This window comes from Drosophila montana, unplaced genomic scaffold (assembly GCF_035044405.1).
Source record: "Drosophila montana isolate Dmon_TW-CO22-7 unplaced genomic scaffold, ASM3504440v1 contig_779_1, whole genome shotgun sequence".
Lineage (NCBI taxonomy): Eukaryota > Metazoa > Arthropoda > Insecta > Diptera > Drosophilidae > Drosophila > Drosophila montana.
Genome location: NW_026999075.1, coordinates 250,053 through 266,314, shown reverse-complemented (window position 1 = coordinate 266,314; position 16,262 = coordinate 250,053). Strand labels below are relative to the sequence as shown.

The following is a 16,262-nucleotide window of genomic DNA, read 5'->3' as shown; positions in this document are numbered from 1 at the left end:
CAAAAAAAGTAGAGTGGAAAAGGAAAACAGAACTAAAAAATGTCCAAGAAAACAAGACAAAACATTTGATTTACGCAGCTTGATGCGAGGCGTTGTTTTGTCTGGCGTTGACAACACCCCCATGGTGCGGACAAGGCGCCTCTAATTGGCACCAATTTTGCAGTGCAAGATGCCACATGGCCACATGGCACAGGACCCCCAGCTCCATGCTGTGCTGATCATCATCAACATGCGCAATGTTTACTGGGCGCTGGTCCGGCATTTTAATGCTGCGCACGTAGCCAAGGCAACCTAATGGAATTAAACAAATTATTTCATGGTCTGGACAGCAGGAAATGTAAATTTCAGCGCGTGAAACAGCGGGTGGAGCAATAGCCACAGCCACGGCTGAGCTCAGCTGACACTCCTTTCAATGAAGTTCACTGCAATTGGAAGCTGTTGCCAGCTGAGTATTAAGTTTCAATTTCAATGCAATTGTCCCGCTCCCTTGCAGGCACTCCATTGGCTCAGCTAATTTCACTAGCCACTGTGTGTCGTACGTGATGTTGTCGTTCTTTTGTATACCCCGCTCGCACGAAATATTTTGAAAATGGGGTATATGGTATTAAAAAATTTGGAAACATACGTAAAGCATGAAATGTAAGTCTAAGCGATACCATAGTGGTAATTTAGGCTCTTGTATACCATAGGGTATATCCCAGTCGAGCATTCACTCCTAGAGATTTTTAATTGGTTTGGGTTGAGTATGCGAGTGTGTTTATGTGTGTCTAGGCGAATGTCCTGGCCATCGTTCTTGAACCTAATGCTACAACTGTGCACTGTGTGGCAAATAATACAGTTTCTCCCCTTTTATTTATTTAGTTTTTTTTGCTGCTCCTCTCACTTTCAAGGTTCAGTGACACTTGCTGGGCGCTCAATTTGATTAAGTGTGGAGCGCTGAGTGGGTAGCTCTCAAGGCGAGCATGTGGCGGGGGAGTAGCGTGTGTTAGGAGAAAGGGGGGGGGGGCAGCGTGGCGTCTAAATGCAATTATCTGCAAGTTTGCAGGCGAATCTCATGACGCGTGCTCAATGCCAAGCAAAATAGCATTTGAACGCTTGCTGGTTTATCAGCGCATCGTCTTGTTGTTTTTGCTGTTGCTTATTTGTGTTGAGGTTGCATGCCCCATGATAATGGCCAGTGTTCGAATGGCCAACTGTGATTTGCTTTTCGCGCGCGTGTCTGCCACCGTCTGCCACCCGCCCCTGCCGTCATCGGGGCGCTTGTGCTTAAAGTCGTATCTTAAGTATGCCGTCTACACCTTTATTCATAGCATACATTTTAGCGAAGGTGAAATGTCCGTTCAAGTGGCGACTTGTTCTTCTTCTTCCTTCTCTTCTTCTTCTTCTTCTTCATTTTCTTTTTTGTTTAAATAACCTGCCACTAAAACAAAATATGCTACTGTCACACTCAAACCAAATGCCTTTGTCCCTGTGCTAGCAACGAGAAGAACAACCACAACAAATGCGTCGAGGGACAGCACTAAAGCAAACCCTGAAGGTTTTTTGTGTGTGTTTTGTGTAGGACCAAGTGGGCTGGGTTTGTGTGTACTACAGTGGAGACACGCTGACAGCATTGGGTGGTAATTGCTTTTTTCTCCATTGTTGTTTGTTGCGTTTGTCCTAAGTTGCAGTTGTTCACGAACGCATGAGTTGCACGCGTGCAAGAGATGAGAGGACTCTTAAAGGACTTTGTAACTAATAGCTGCAAATGGCTTCAAATTATTCAAATTTTAGCTAAAAATGTTCGTACTTGATAGTTGTTTTATAAATAAACCATATGCAATATGGTTTGACAACTTATTATGAAAAGAGTACCTGCAAAAATGCATCATTATCTTGCAAAGCAGTTTAAAATTTTAAACAATAATTATAAACTAAAATATTTCACTCAATCTCTATTAATAACCAGTATTGTGTGATTTGATTGATTTAATGAATAAAAAAACATAATCTCTTATTTAATATTTGATTTAACATTTTAACAGCTTGTATTTAGATTAGCGGTTGGCTACAGTGTTTTTTTGAGATAAATTGTTGTAAAACAATTTTAAAAATATTTAAAATGTTGCCATATATAGGAAATAATAATATATATATTGTTCTATTTTCTACAAATTTTTGTAAAAAATATTTAATGCTAGCTAGTATGTTGCTAAAATAGCAGCTCCAACGTTGTTGTAGGCACTTGACAAACATAAATACTTGACAAGAGCAATTACACACAAACACACGCAAGCTCACACACACACAACCTGTGTGCAAACACAAGTGTACAGTAACAACATTCACTTGATGCTTATGGACGTGTAGGTATATATGTATACATGTTTTTGTGTTATTACCACGCATAATTTCCTTAATAAAATACTTGGCATGCCATGTGGGACAAGTGGGCGTGGCAGTTAAAGTAGCCAGTGGCATTCAAATAAGGCTGAGACATGCTGTCAGCTTTGTCAATTGTTATGCATGCAAAGGATAAGCCCGAAATTATGCAACGCAAAATTATGAAGCGAATACAGGACAAGCCTCCTGCGGCTGGCAGGCGCACTCAGTTGCCCCCTGTTAGGGTCAAATTTGACTCAATTGTTATAGTTGTTGATTTTGTTATTTTCCTTTCATTTATTTTGTAAAGAATGTTGTTATTGTTTTCACAGTTGGTTGCTGTGCCAAATAAGTAAAAAAGTTCCCCGGAAAAGTGGGCGCATTGTGCCCTTAACTCGGTCAACGTTGCAACTCGACGTTGGCGAAAAACAGAAAAGTCATCCAAAAAAAAGTTTGCTGCATAACCGAGAGCATTATGATATACTCGGAAAACATGTTACGCATTCAAAAATACATTACACAACATGTTAATTATAAATATTCCATGACTCAATGTTGATGATGTTAGTCTTTTATTGAGAAGAAAAAGACTTTTACATAGAGAACGTTGATTCTATATACAGGTATTACATATATCGCATCTGCTTACGATATATGCTGTTCCAATAAGCAAATTCTTAATTTTTTTGACAATATTATTTTAGTTCTCTATATCATATTGATTTAATTGGTACACAGAGAGTAAAATCAAGAATTGCGTACTTGAACTAAGCAGAGCCAGTCATAAAAGTACGGCAATACCAGTTATACAGTTATACTTGAAATTCTTATTTCAGGTAAGATTTTTTAAGAACGAGAAAACTTGAATTATGTTGTTTTTATTGATATTATTTTCAGCCTAAGCACTCTAGCTTCAAGAAATTTGAAACTTGAATCAAATTTGATGCTTTTTGATTTGTCAAAGCTTAGCGGAAATTCAAATTAAAATGTCCTTTTTTTTATTTAATTCATGAATTTTGATACTTATAAAACCGTTTAGAGTTTTTTTTAAATTAAGTACCAATTATATCTTAATAATCGAGCTATTTGGGCTTAAAACATTTAGAATGGTTTTTTTTTAAATCAAGCACGAAAAGCTTTTTATTAGAGAACTGCTTTGCTTTCAGTGTTTAATTGGTAAATATTTGTATTTTAAAGAGCGAGCAAAATAAAATTTTATTATGTTTAAGCAACGTACATAAAACTTTATCATCATCATTAAAAAAATTAAGCAAAATATGTCTAGAAGAGTATTAAAACTTTCCACGCACAGTAATAGTTTTGATTTCCCTTCGTTCCTTGTTGGTTTATTTACTTTTTTTGTTTGTAAGCTCCGCGAAATTATTTTTGTGCACTCCTCTGAATTTGGTTGAACTTTTGATTGTGCTCGGCTTTTTGTTTTGGTTTCAAGAAATTAATAATTTGAATGGACTTTGTGTGTGAAATATTTAAAAAACAGAGAAACAAGAGATTACAAAAAAAAAATCATAAATTGTAATCAAATTTTGTGGTATTTACTTTTCATTTATTGCCCAGAAGCGCTTAAGCACGTGGCTGAATGTTTTGTTTCTTCGTGTGGGTGCTGCGTGACAGCATTGTTATGCTTGTCCCTCTGCCCGGGGCTCTTAGGCGGTTGACTAAAACAAAATAATAGCGGGTGACCTTTAAAAATATACTAACACAAAGCGTGAGCGGTTGGCCAGTTAACAAAAGTGGGTAGGCCCTAATGGGCTTTATAGGTTCTTGAACACATGCTCTAGATTTTCTTAAAGTTCAGATTTGGCTTTTCTGAGTCATTGCCAGTTTAATATCATCATAGGAAATCATATTTTCTTCAAAAATATTTTCAAATAACTTGAAAGAACACTTTGCAAACATTAAGGCGGTGTCATTCAATTAATTTATCTTTACTAAGACATACATATATGTACATAGTCGCAACTTGACGTATAAATCTTGGACATATCGATAGGCGATGATCTTCTTTCATTGCAACTGGCAACCAACATAAGTTATTATCTAATACTGCAAAGTATGGCTGTTCCCAGACACATATCATAATTGAAAATGTATTTTTGTTTATTATACTAGTACTACTCCATAAACAAAGCTTTTGAAAATTTGATTTGTTTAGTTAAATGTAAAAATTGTAAATGTAAATATTGCTAACCATATACTTATTTAATTATTATTATAGATATTTATATTTATTATTATTATTATTTTTATTAATATATACATTTATACTAATATAATATTATATTATATTTATATTATATAAAGTTTGTTAAATATTGTATGACATCATTCTACTTATTTTTTTTGTTGGACTGCAATCCTTGAACGTTTTACATTATCTTCCTCTTTTTAGTTTCTTTAGGCATCACAACATCAGCTCAAAAATGGTTCGCCTTAAATTTAAATTTAAACGGCAACTGTTTGTAATTAAAACCGTTTGAGTATGATTCTTACAAACTTACACTTTAATCTTTTAACTTCGCCCTGCCAGTTTCTATAGTTGTAAGGCGGCAATCAAAATTCATGCATATAAACAACAATAAAATTTTATTTCTTTATATTTTTCTTTCAAGTAAAGTTCGCCTGAGAGCCAATGTTACTAAAAAATATACATTTTGTAGTATTCGCTGTGGAGTTGTATGCTACGGGCACTTGATATGCAAATTGTTGCCTGTCATGAAAATATGCACATTAATTTTCAGGGCTTTTTATTTGTGGAATCTTTTCTTTTTCTACAGTACGTCAGCTAAACGTGTTTTTCTCGACTCACGTGTAAAACGTTGAAGGAAACACGCGACAGGGGAAAAATTGAATAAAAAAAATATGGCAAAATGTGAGACGGAGCTCGTATCTGCGCCGGGCCAAGGTGCGACAGTTGCAAGTGGGTGTGTGCGTGTGTGTATGGGGCGTGGTATTGCCGCTAGTTAGAGGGACTGCATAATCATATGTAAACGTTTGTTTGATAAAATAAACAATGTAAAGCTACCAACTGTCAGCCGCAGCGACTATGTTGTTGGACCCACGTGTTTGTATTGCGCTGACGGCAATACGTTTGCGTATCCTATAATCAGCTTTGGCCGCAGCCTTGCCACCAGGCATTGACAGCCATGTCAACAGTGCGTATGAGTGCTATAATTTACGTTTAGAGTGAAAAATAACCAAATGTAATGTGTTATGAGTAAGCACAGCATCTGTTTCTAACAGCCGCCAGTTAGACAAACACCTCACTTAACGCTTATATTAATGACTGCTCAACACACACGGGTGCACCACAGCAATTCCACGTAATAAACATGTTGGACAGCATCATATTTTAAGCTTCACCTAATCGAATCGCAGAGCTAAAGCGTGCTGTTGAGCTCACCGTCTGTCAAGACAGCCCCAGCAGCAAGATTAACACGTCTAAGGCGTAGCTGAGGTAATCGAAACCATGTCTTGAGAAATCGTCGGAAAGATGCAACAATATCTTACTGGAAGCTTAATTGGCTGAACTGTGGCAAAGCACTTTCCGTTCGGATATTAATAGTTGGTCTGTTGTTTATGGGATTAACAGAGCACAGCTGGAAGCTGGGTCGAAAAGTATCACTGTAGCTTAATTGTGTCTACAAAATGTTAATATTGTTCAAATTATTGGATTTTAATATCCAATAAATATTGAGAATCTTAACATTATTCTCCTTGACGCTGGTGACCCATCCTTGAATACATTTTTATTTTTATCTTTGAGTTTTCTGTGCCGCTTCATTTGGACTGTCTTATATCTAACAGGGCTGCAAACTTAAAAAAAAAAACAAACCTACCATAAGGTTCGGTGCATGAATCTGAACCTCAATTCTTTTGTATTTATAACGAAATGATTAAATTTTTTTAATTTAATTTTTCAAGTCATACATTTATCAAATAGGTTTAAATAAATAAAAAACTTGGACCCCTAGTTAGTTGTGCTTAGTGCTGGGTCACTCTCAAAAGCTATATTTTGCTAAACAAGCCATTTTTGGTTCGGTTAATGCTGCGGTTCGGATATATTTTGGGTAACTGGTTTATTGTTCTGGTCATAGTAAGAAACCGATTTGCAGCCTTCAATTATTTTTTTTAATCAACTAATTCAAATAACATCTGCTCCCTTTAGGTTGTATTTCCCTGCTTCAACTATTTATTTTTTATTTGTACCCACCTACATTTCAGTTATGTTTGTATATTTTGATTTGCGGTGAACTAATTACACTAGGTTTGTTTTTGCTTCATTAAAATATTTTTACACCTTGCGTTTGAATACCAATACCATATATGTGTATATATTTATATATATTACTATATATTAAATATTTCGATCAGTCGTTAAGTATTTATTGGTACCGAAAAGCTTGGATTGAATGTTTTGTCTGCTTGATCTAAAATTTTATATATTTGCGGATATTTTCGCAACATTTTTGAATTCACCCCAGCGCTTTTTGTACATTTTTTATGTGTTTAAGTGCAACATGTGTCGTTCATCACTCTTCGCGCACTTCCCAGCTGTCATTGCTGGCCACATCAACCTCATACTGTTCTACGAGTCCCGATGAGCTATTAAAACATGATCCCACAGCTAAACATCTGCCACATGCGCTGTCATTTTTTAGTGGCACGTGTTGCCTGCTAACTACATTTATGTGCCCTCTCATTCTCGCTTCATTCTCTCTAGCTCCCTGTTCAACAACTGCTTGCCCCAAGATAAATGCTCGTAACGACATCCCATTTTCCACTAAATTAACAAAAAAAAGTTTTCTGATATGCGCATTTGCTATCAAGTGGCTGGTAAACAGTTTTTCCTAGAATATGGTGTTGCTTTTGCTTCTTTTTATATCAAATTATAAAAAATGGCAAAAAGCTGCCTGCAAAAAGCCAGATGCCGTTGCTTATGTTGCACAATCTCGCAGGAACACTTCGCAAAATGTTCTGTGGCTGAGCTGAAACAGGAAAGTGCAACATGGCGTATGAGTGACATATAAAACTTTAATGCATACTTTTATGCGAAACATTTTTTGGTTTGGTTTTCACACAACGCTTGCTCCGGGCGGGGTGAATCTGTGCGCAGTCAAAGGGTGCGGGCCGCATGTCATGCTCATAAATTACGCAAGTATCACACCCTGTCATTGAGGGAATGCTGTAAACAGAGCCATAAACTGACATGTCCCGGCCCTGGTATTCTCTCTTTCTCTCTCTCTCTCTCTCTCTCTCTCTCTCTATCTATGTGTGTGTGTGTTCTTTCATCTTGGCTTAAACTAAGAGCCACAGCTTAAACTAAGCTGCTCTGCTAATTGGACTCATTTGCGATGCGACAACGTGACCGGAAGTGCGACTTCCCCTCTTGCCATTGTGGCCATTTAAATCGCATTTATGCAATTTCGCCATTTGTAATAGTTTGAGTATTATACAAGACGTGCGATTTCTGACTTAAGAGTCGGATTGTTCAAGTGAAATTGTAAGAAGCATGCTAAGCCGGAAATCTGTGGGTACTTTCAAGTGCATTTCCGCTGCAACAACTAAACCATAACAGTAGCAATAAAAGCAGCGCGTGTGCAGGGTGGTGCGAATATGTGTACACTTGATGCCCGTGGCGCCATTTTGATGCACATGTCGCACAAAACGCTGCAGGCATGAAATATAAAATTGTCGTCTTTACTGAGCAAGCCAAAAAGTGCCACGTGGCGTAAATAGCAACGAGCTGCTGCTGTTGCTGTTGTTTTTCTTGTTGTTTTTATTGTTGCAGCTGCTGCCGGAAATGGATTCAATGAATGGCCAGGCGCGTGTCCAATGTCAAGTGTCACTCGAATGTATGCTAAGTATTTTGGGAATGTCACGTTCATTGCTGCATCCATCAAAGAGTCTTTCTTGCTTAAGCCTCAAAGGTGCACTGAAATAACGCAACCTGTGTGTTGGTTTAAATTCTTTATAAACTCTTTAAAAAGTAGTTCGTTGTATATTTTTTCAGATTTTACATTGTCTTGCTGACAGATGCAATTAATTTAACAGTTAATACACTATTAGATACTCTGCACAAGTGCTATTCATTAGAGATATTCCTTGTCATATTTCCTATATCATTTGTATATTAAAACAGTTTTTTGCATTTGAAAGAAGAATTCAATACTTAAATAATTAAAAAAAAAGTATTTAAGATATTTAACTATAATATTATATTTAAAAAATGTTTTATTATTTTATTTAACTTTCTTATGATTTGTGTAAACATTAAGGCGCTGCTGTCATTTGGGTCCATTTGTGTTTTTCAGAAGAGTAAAAAACTATAAACATATCCCATCCATCAAAGTCTAGGACGACACAGGTTTTAATTAAAATCCCAACTTTAGCTTTATTTGATATGAGCTGATGAACTAAGTGCATGTCCCTGTGGATTCTCCATGGAATGCACATAGCTTTTCCGTTTTTATGGCACACGAGCTGACATTTAACATTTGTTCTGACTTTGTAGCCACACTTGGCGTTGCTCATTAATAACAATGAAGCGCATCAAATGTGTTGGAAAATATGTGCAGCTTGACGCTGCACGGTCGAACGAGATGGACAGTGTGACGCCCCCTCATAGTGCGTGGCTGCTTTCAATAGTGGAACTAATCAATTTTGCGCTTGATTGATGCCCAATTGTGCTGCATTCTTTGTTTGAATCAAGCTGAGGCATTTGTCATTCACATCGAGCTGCCGGTCGAGAAAATTTTCCAACTTTGTTTCGGTTGAGTGCATGCCCAAAGGGAAAGTTGAGAGCTGAAAGCTCTAATCGCATCATTGATGCGGTTTCAGCCCTTTTCAGGGAATTTGCAGCTATTGTTGGCTAGACTTGATTGGCTTTATACTGCCTGCTGCTCACAAGCTTTTAGTTCAGCAATTTTAAATGAAAATTGGTTGTGAGTCTTTTTTGTAGCTAAAAAAAAAAAAAAAAAAAAAAAATTTGGCATCAACCTTTTGTCAGTTGGCTTTGAGCGGTTAAGGCAATCAAAGATGAAAAACCACGCGCTGCCTGACACCTGCCGTCAGTTTGATATTTAATATAGCCTTGGTCCCCATTTCAAATGTCAACAGAAATCCATCCAATTGACACTGTGGTTGCCCAGCCGCTGGCATTTCAGAAAATCGCATCGGAAAATATGCGGCGTTTAAATTTAAATTTAAATTTCCTTGTTTGCTCGCGCTTTCATGACTTAATTTGTTTTTCTTTTGCTTTGTCTAATACTGATGCAAAATAAAGCCAACAAAATAAAAGCAATGGCTCAGAGAGAAGACACAACATTCTGTCAACGAGCACTATGAAAAGCCGGAAATTTGCGTGTGTGCAACTGTGCGTATGCTTAATGTACGTGTTCGCATGTTTAATCAATTATTTGCAAAAATCAACGGCAGCTTTTCTTTTAGCTTGTGTGCTCTGCTTTGCACGCTATACCCTGTACATATGGGTTTAAAGGGTAGCTTGTCAGTAATTAAGATTATTAACATATTTTATTAATATTAAAATTTAATTTAATTATATAAAATTTAAGTGTTTAACTTGTGATTACCAACATTTTTAGTATATACTTAAATATAAACTTAATACAATTTTTAACGAAAAATAAATATTATTTTCTACCCAGCAATAAACAAATTGCTAAACTTTGTAATCAATGTGAAGTAAGGTACATGAACTTAATAAAGTTGAGCCTGAGTTACACCCTGTATCTGAAGCTTAATAGCGTATATTTCAAATATATAGCAATATATAAATGCATTTATAGTCACATACCCTGTGCAATTAATAATCGGATTCGATGTGCGTTATGCCTTGTATATTATTAAAAACCTAAAGGGGTATATTGACATAAGGTAAATATGTAACAAAGTAAAATATTTAATACTGGCGAAACTATTTTAAGATATTCCCTGTAGTCGAAGGTTGTTTGATTCATTGAATTTGTTCTACTTAAATCTTCCTTATTACATGGACGCTTACATTTTATAGGGTATGCACACAATGGGACATCAGTGTTTATAGCCTTATCGTGCTCTCATTTGCCTGCCATAAAAACCAGAAACAACTTCATATTTTGTGCACGCGTCGTGTTCGCTTCTCTCGAATATTGTTTGCACATTCAATTGACGTATTTTATTTTTAGCTACAAATTAAACAATGCAAATGCCGCTGTTTTTACTAACATACAACAATATCGAAATGCACAACAACAATCAAAAATAACAGCGACAGTAGAAAATTCAAGCAATATGCGTACAAGATTTGCCATACATGAGCATGTTAAAATGCTGGGTAAACAGTTTTGTAGGCGCTGCATGTTTTCTTGGTTTTTATGAATATTTATCGCACAAATTGATTAAATGTATAGCTACAATATGGACCGGCACCCGCAATCACATGTCAGCTTACATAAAACTGGGCCTATATAATTATTTTGTGCGAAATTCTACGCAAACTTGGACGCGTGGCTTAAATTGGATTTAGGGGACTGTGCTGGAAATTGTTGTTGATTGGGTAAATAGCCCAGCAGCCGATTTCACCTTGAACAATGCGAGGTGTGAAGTTTCGAAAAAATATGCCCGACACAGCTTTTGAACAAACTGTACAATTTTTTTGGGCTAAGTTTTAAGGTTTTAAAAGTTGTTGTGATCGTCTAAGAGAACTTGAGCTAGCGGTCTTTAAGGTTGTTGTTGTTGTTGCTTATGAGCGAACCCTTAATTACGACATGCAAATTAATTTATTTAAAAAGACGCACTGAATTATGGATATTGGTCAAATAAATGAAGTCATGTCATAAATACCATCATATATGTATGATGTTTGCGTAGCATTTGGAAAAAAGGATAAGAAGTGTCTTCTTATATCAGGAAACAAATCTGCATGGAAAAATATTTATGTGGCTTATAAAAAATAGGTGAAAGGTTTTGTGAAAATTTATGTAACAGGCAGAAGGAGGCATCTCCGACTGCATATCCATGTACGTTCTTGAACAGGATGACTTGCTAAGTCTGCGTCGATCTCGGACACTACAAAAGCTTGAGTCTTTAAAGAGTTAGATATTGAGGCTTTGTATAGTAAACATCGATTTTGTTCCTCCCAAATTGGAAAATCCAAATGGTTAAAACTAGAGATTTTTGGTATATGCGCACATTTGATGCCATATTTACGACCTTATCCCAGTCATAGTGCTTGCTCGTCTATGTATTTAAAAAAGCTAGAATGTTTGTAAAGAAAGATCGACGCGTCACTCATGGTATGCCCGTCAAGCACTCCCACCTAGACCACTTTCACTTTACTCCTCTGTAATATATAGTTTTCGCAATATTAGCTGATGCCAAAAAAATACAAAAAATGCATAGTCGTTTAAAGCACAATCTGCCTGCTTTAACTGCTTATCACATTTATAAAGCTTTTTCATTTTGCCCGAAGCATCAAATTATTACTTTGAACTAACTTCGAGCAACTTCAACGATATCTAAAGTCTTTAGCTCTCTTCTATTATTGTTTATGATCGACAAAATTGTTCAAAACATTTGTACGCTCAGTGACCCATCCATTTTGCTTGCCTGTCTGTGAGATACCAGATGTGTTGGCTGCTGTTTTGCTAACTGAACTAGTGGGATGTGAGCGCAGGCATCAAATTGCGCCTTGAACCCAGTTTTGACCAGCCATCAGCTTGTCAATGCACTGACAATTGAAGAAAAACACAACCGGCGCTTGTGCGCCCTTCAACCCAAATAAAACATCTATAAGCCAATGCACGGCACGATGAGGGTCAGAGCTAAGGAGTGGGCAACGGTGTTTAAATGCAGCTCTTGCCGCGAAAATCGCAAGAATGAACATCGACAACGGTTGCATATTACGCATACATGCACTTAATTTATCGCATTATTAAGTATTAATTATATATACATATTATTTATTTACGCGAGTTTAATGAACTGCACCAATGCAAACAAGCCCCCGTTCCGCCCTCTACAACATACCAGAAGGCAAATAGTCAAAAAGCGTATCGCCTGCTGTGCACCCACAATTGCACTGCGGCAACTCTTGGTGCCGACTACTCTTATGTAAATATAATAAAACTGGGCGCATCGTAAATGCAATTTTCCGGCAGAACGTAATGAAAATTAAATTCAATAGTAAATAAGTGTTATTTAAAACAGTTTGCAAATTGCTGGAACGTGTGTCTCGATACTGCTTGTGCTATTCTGCTTAACCCTATAAAAGGGAAGAGGCATTTTTGAGAAAAGGATACGTATATAAATCTACATAGACAAATATAAATAATACGGAGTATCGAATATACAGATTAAGGCGTGAAATTAATTGAATTATTATACATGAATTTAGGTTTGAAGTAACAAAATGTAAAATAAATTCATTTAAGAATACTAGAATGTTTTAAGTAAAACAATTCACAGAAATATGCTTATATTTGAATGATTAAAAATGACGATTGAAATTTCTGCATATTTTTTGTTAAATAAATAATAGCATGTAAACATACCTGTCAAAATTACGAATATATTTGTTTTATAAATATTTAATCAAAGGTGATGCTAGGATGGTGTCAGAAATTTAAAGTGAAAAATAAATAGTATACATTTCTAGCAAAGTGAATAAAAACACATTAAATTCAATTTCGAGTATATATACTCTGTCCTAGCCATCTTATAACGAGCATGTTTTTCTTTGGCAAGCAATTAAAAAGATATATGAGTCTATATATGCCACGCGTATATTTTAACCGATTCTGAAAATCGATTTGTTCGGTCAAACTAATTAAAGGGCCTGCAAATCATTTGTAATTATAGAAACGTAATTTATTTAAAACATTTTTTACAAATTTGTAACTATTGAAATTCATTAAAAGTAAAATTCAGCGATGCATAAAGATATATTACGTAGGCGTCGAATAAACTATCGTTGTGGAAATCTATTTCTCTAACCAAAAATTCAAAATTCATGTTATCAAATTGATAAGTATATTTTAATTTGAATTACGTAGAATTTTAATACTTCTACAAACATTTATAATTTTAAGCGCCCTTATATTTATACGCACTTTAATAACATTTATGGAAATAGCTTATTAAGTTCATCATTGAGATGTATAAACTAACTTCGTTATTTTGTATACCATATTTTATTAATGCTCATAATTGTTTTGAAAAGCTTTTAACGCTAAATGCCCTTTTTGAACGTACCCAAACTATATGTAAATAAATCGAATTTGCGTGGCTAGCGTTCGTCTTGCTTTTGCGTGTGCGTGGCAAGCGCGGCGTATGATTGATATCCGTTGTGGACAGCGTTTGCATGAAAAAGTGCATAATTCGATTTGTAATCGATAATGTTGCGTGCACACCATAAATTGCCAAACGGTTTATATACAAATTCAAACAAGTTTTGCGCGACCTAGGACAGAGGGCTGAGCCCCTGCAATTCTATGCATTAAGCTGGCGAGTGGCTGGCTTGGGTCAAAGGCTCAATAGTTTTGTGCCACTGACCCAGTTAAGCCCAGTCAAAGCTGTGAGTTAGAGGTTAAAGCACGCCAGGACATTAACCTACTTTGAGCACTCGCAGGCGTCGCTTTTGCTCATTATTTGCCCAGCCACTCAAGCTGTTCGGCTGGTTGGTAATTCAATCCTTTCGCTGCACAGCATCTTGGGCCTGGCTGCAGCTGCTTGTGTGCTTGTGGTCGTAAAAATTAATGTCAAAAAAAAAGACAAAATGGGTATTAAATTCGCTTTAGCCACGTGTTAGCCGGCAGGCATCATAAAAACCCAAACACAGTCATATCACTACACATATTATTATCATCAGTTCAGCGAGTGTTATTTTTTAATGTTTTTTTTTTCCTTTTTGTTGATCGATCGCTTGGACGGCACGTGTAAGAGATCTCTTTTCCGCGCTCATCTATCACTCATATCTCTTGCTCTCACGCTACCTTGGCTTGTTTGTCCAGTTGATGACGCGGTTTTCTCACACTTGGCTATTAAACCCATTAACCATTAACACCTTTGATACGCACACACCCGCACAAAAGAAACTCGAATCTTGTTTATTGTGGTTTTTATTTAATGGCTGTTTTGCTATTTTTCACATATCTTATATGGCACACAAATATTATTGCATTATTGATGGAGGCTTTGTTTATTTTTAAAATTTCTTCTATAAATATTCAGAGAAAGCTTGGCAGGATTTTTGATTTTATTGTATTATGATTTAAATACGAAAGAACTTAAGTTCTGTGCGGTATACGGCATATTAGTTCATGCTCAGCTGTATCTTTGTTTTACAACTTTAACACTATTCCTATATTATCTATATATATATATATATATATATATCTCTCTATATATAAAACTGTTTGTCCTGACTGACTGACTGACTGACTGACTGACTGACTGACTGACTGACTGACTGACTGATTGGTGATCAACGCACAGCCCAAACCGTAAGAGCTAGGAAGCTGAAATTTTCACTGTAGCTACCTTATGTGATGTAGGTGCACGTTAAGACGGGGTTTCGGAAAATTCCACCCGCAAGTGTGGAAAAATCGCGAAAAACGTTTGTATGTAACTTTTTTGTTTACCATCGGATTGGCCTCAAACTTATTTTCAGAGATCTTTGTTCAAATTCATTTGAGGGGTATTTCACACTTTTAGGAAAATCCATTCCTCCTTGGTGGAAATGGAGGTCAAAGATTAGGTGGGTGACGTTTCGCGCTCAAATTCATTTCCAGTGATCTATATGAAAAATCATTTGAGACGTGTTTCTCACTTTTCGCAGAATTCAAACTTCTTCGGGGGGAATGCGATTTAAAGATTTTTTGGGCGGCGTTTTAAGTTGTGTCCGATTTGCTTCAAACTTATTTTTAAAGCTCTTTATAAGAACTTAATAAGTACGTATTTCAGCGATTTGGAAAATTCCACCCGCAACAGTGGTAAATTGGCGGAAAACGGTTGTATGAAAGTTTTTTGTTTACCATCCGATCGGCCCCAAACTTATTTTCAAAGATCTTTGTTCAAATTCATTTAAGGGGTGTTTCACACTTTTCGAAAAATCCGGTCCTCCTTGGTGCAAATGGGGGTCGAAGATTTGGTGGATGACGTTTTGTGTTCAAATTTATTTCCAAAGATCTATACGAAAAATCATTTGAGACGTGTTTCACACTTTTTGCAAAATCTAAACTCCTTCTGTGGAAAATGCATTTCAAAGATTTTTTTGGTGAGTTTAAGAGTTTTCCGATTTGCATAAAAGTTGTTTGATTCCCGTCCGATCAGTTTTAAAATCATTTTCAAAGCTTTTTTGATTTTATAACATACGTTCCACGGGCAAGGCCGGGTTATACCCGCTAGTATATATATATATATATATTATATGCCAGATTTGAATTAAATTGAATTTAGTTCCAGTAATTCTCAATTCTATTGATATAATACACTTAAGAAAAAGCCGATAGTAAAATAGCTTACTTTAACATTTTCATTTTTTATTAGTTTTTAATCTAATTTAATTTAAAAATTTCATTTAGATTCAGTGGAAATTTTTAAAAACAATTTATTTATTTTTGTTGATAATATTATTGGCTATCCATGCTCAGTTCTAAAAACTTGATCTGTAGAGCTTCTGTTTATTGTCTACATAATTGCATATGCACACAAGCTCATAAATGCGTGTTTATATATAATTTAAGAAGGTTAAAATTGTTAATTAAAGCTCAAGATGCTACCAACCAATTTGACCTATCATATACTTTTACCCACTATTATTATATATATATTTTGTGTGGTATGTCAGCGTATGTCCAGGTTTCACCGTTGCGCCATTTATG

General features: G+C 35.9%; 1 protein-coding gene across 4 annotated transcripts in view; it reads right to left on the bottom strand.

The window, feature by feature from the left end:
- LOC135439925 (fructose-bisphosphate aldolase) overlaps positions 1–16,262 on the bottom strand; it is a 187,327-nt gene that overhangs the window by 93,912 nt on the left and 77,153 nt on the right. The window contains exon 5 of one of the 4 annotated variants that reach the window (XM_064698805.1): positions 14,103–14,112. The exons of the other annotated variants lie outside the window; for them this stretch is intronic. The gene's annotated coding sequence lies outside the window, so the exon portion shown is untranslated. Of the gene's footprint in view, positions 1–14,102; positions 14,113–16,262 lie in introns of those variants that run through there. 4 annotated transcript variants of the gene reach the window in all.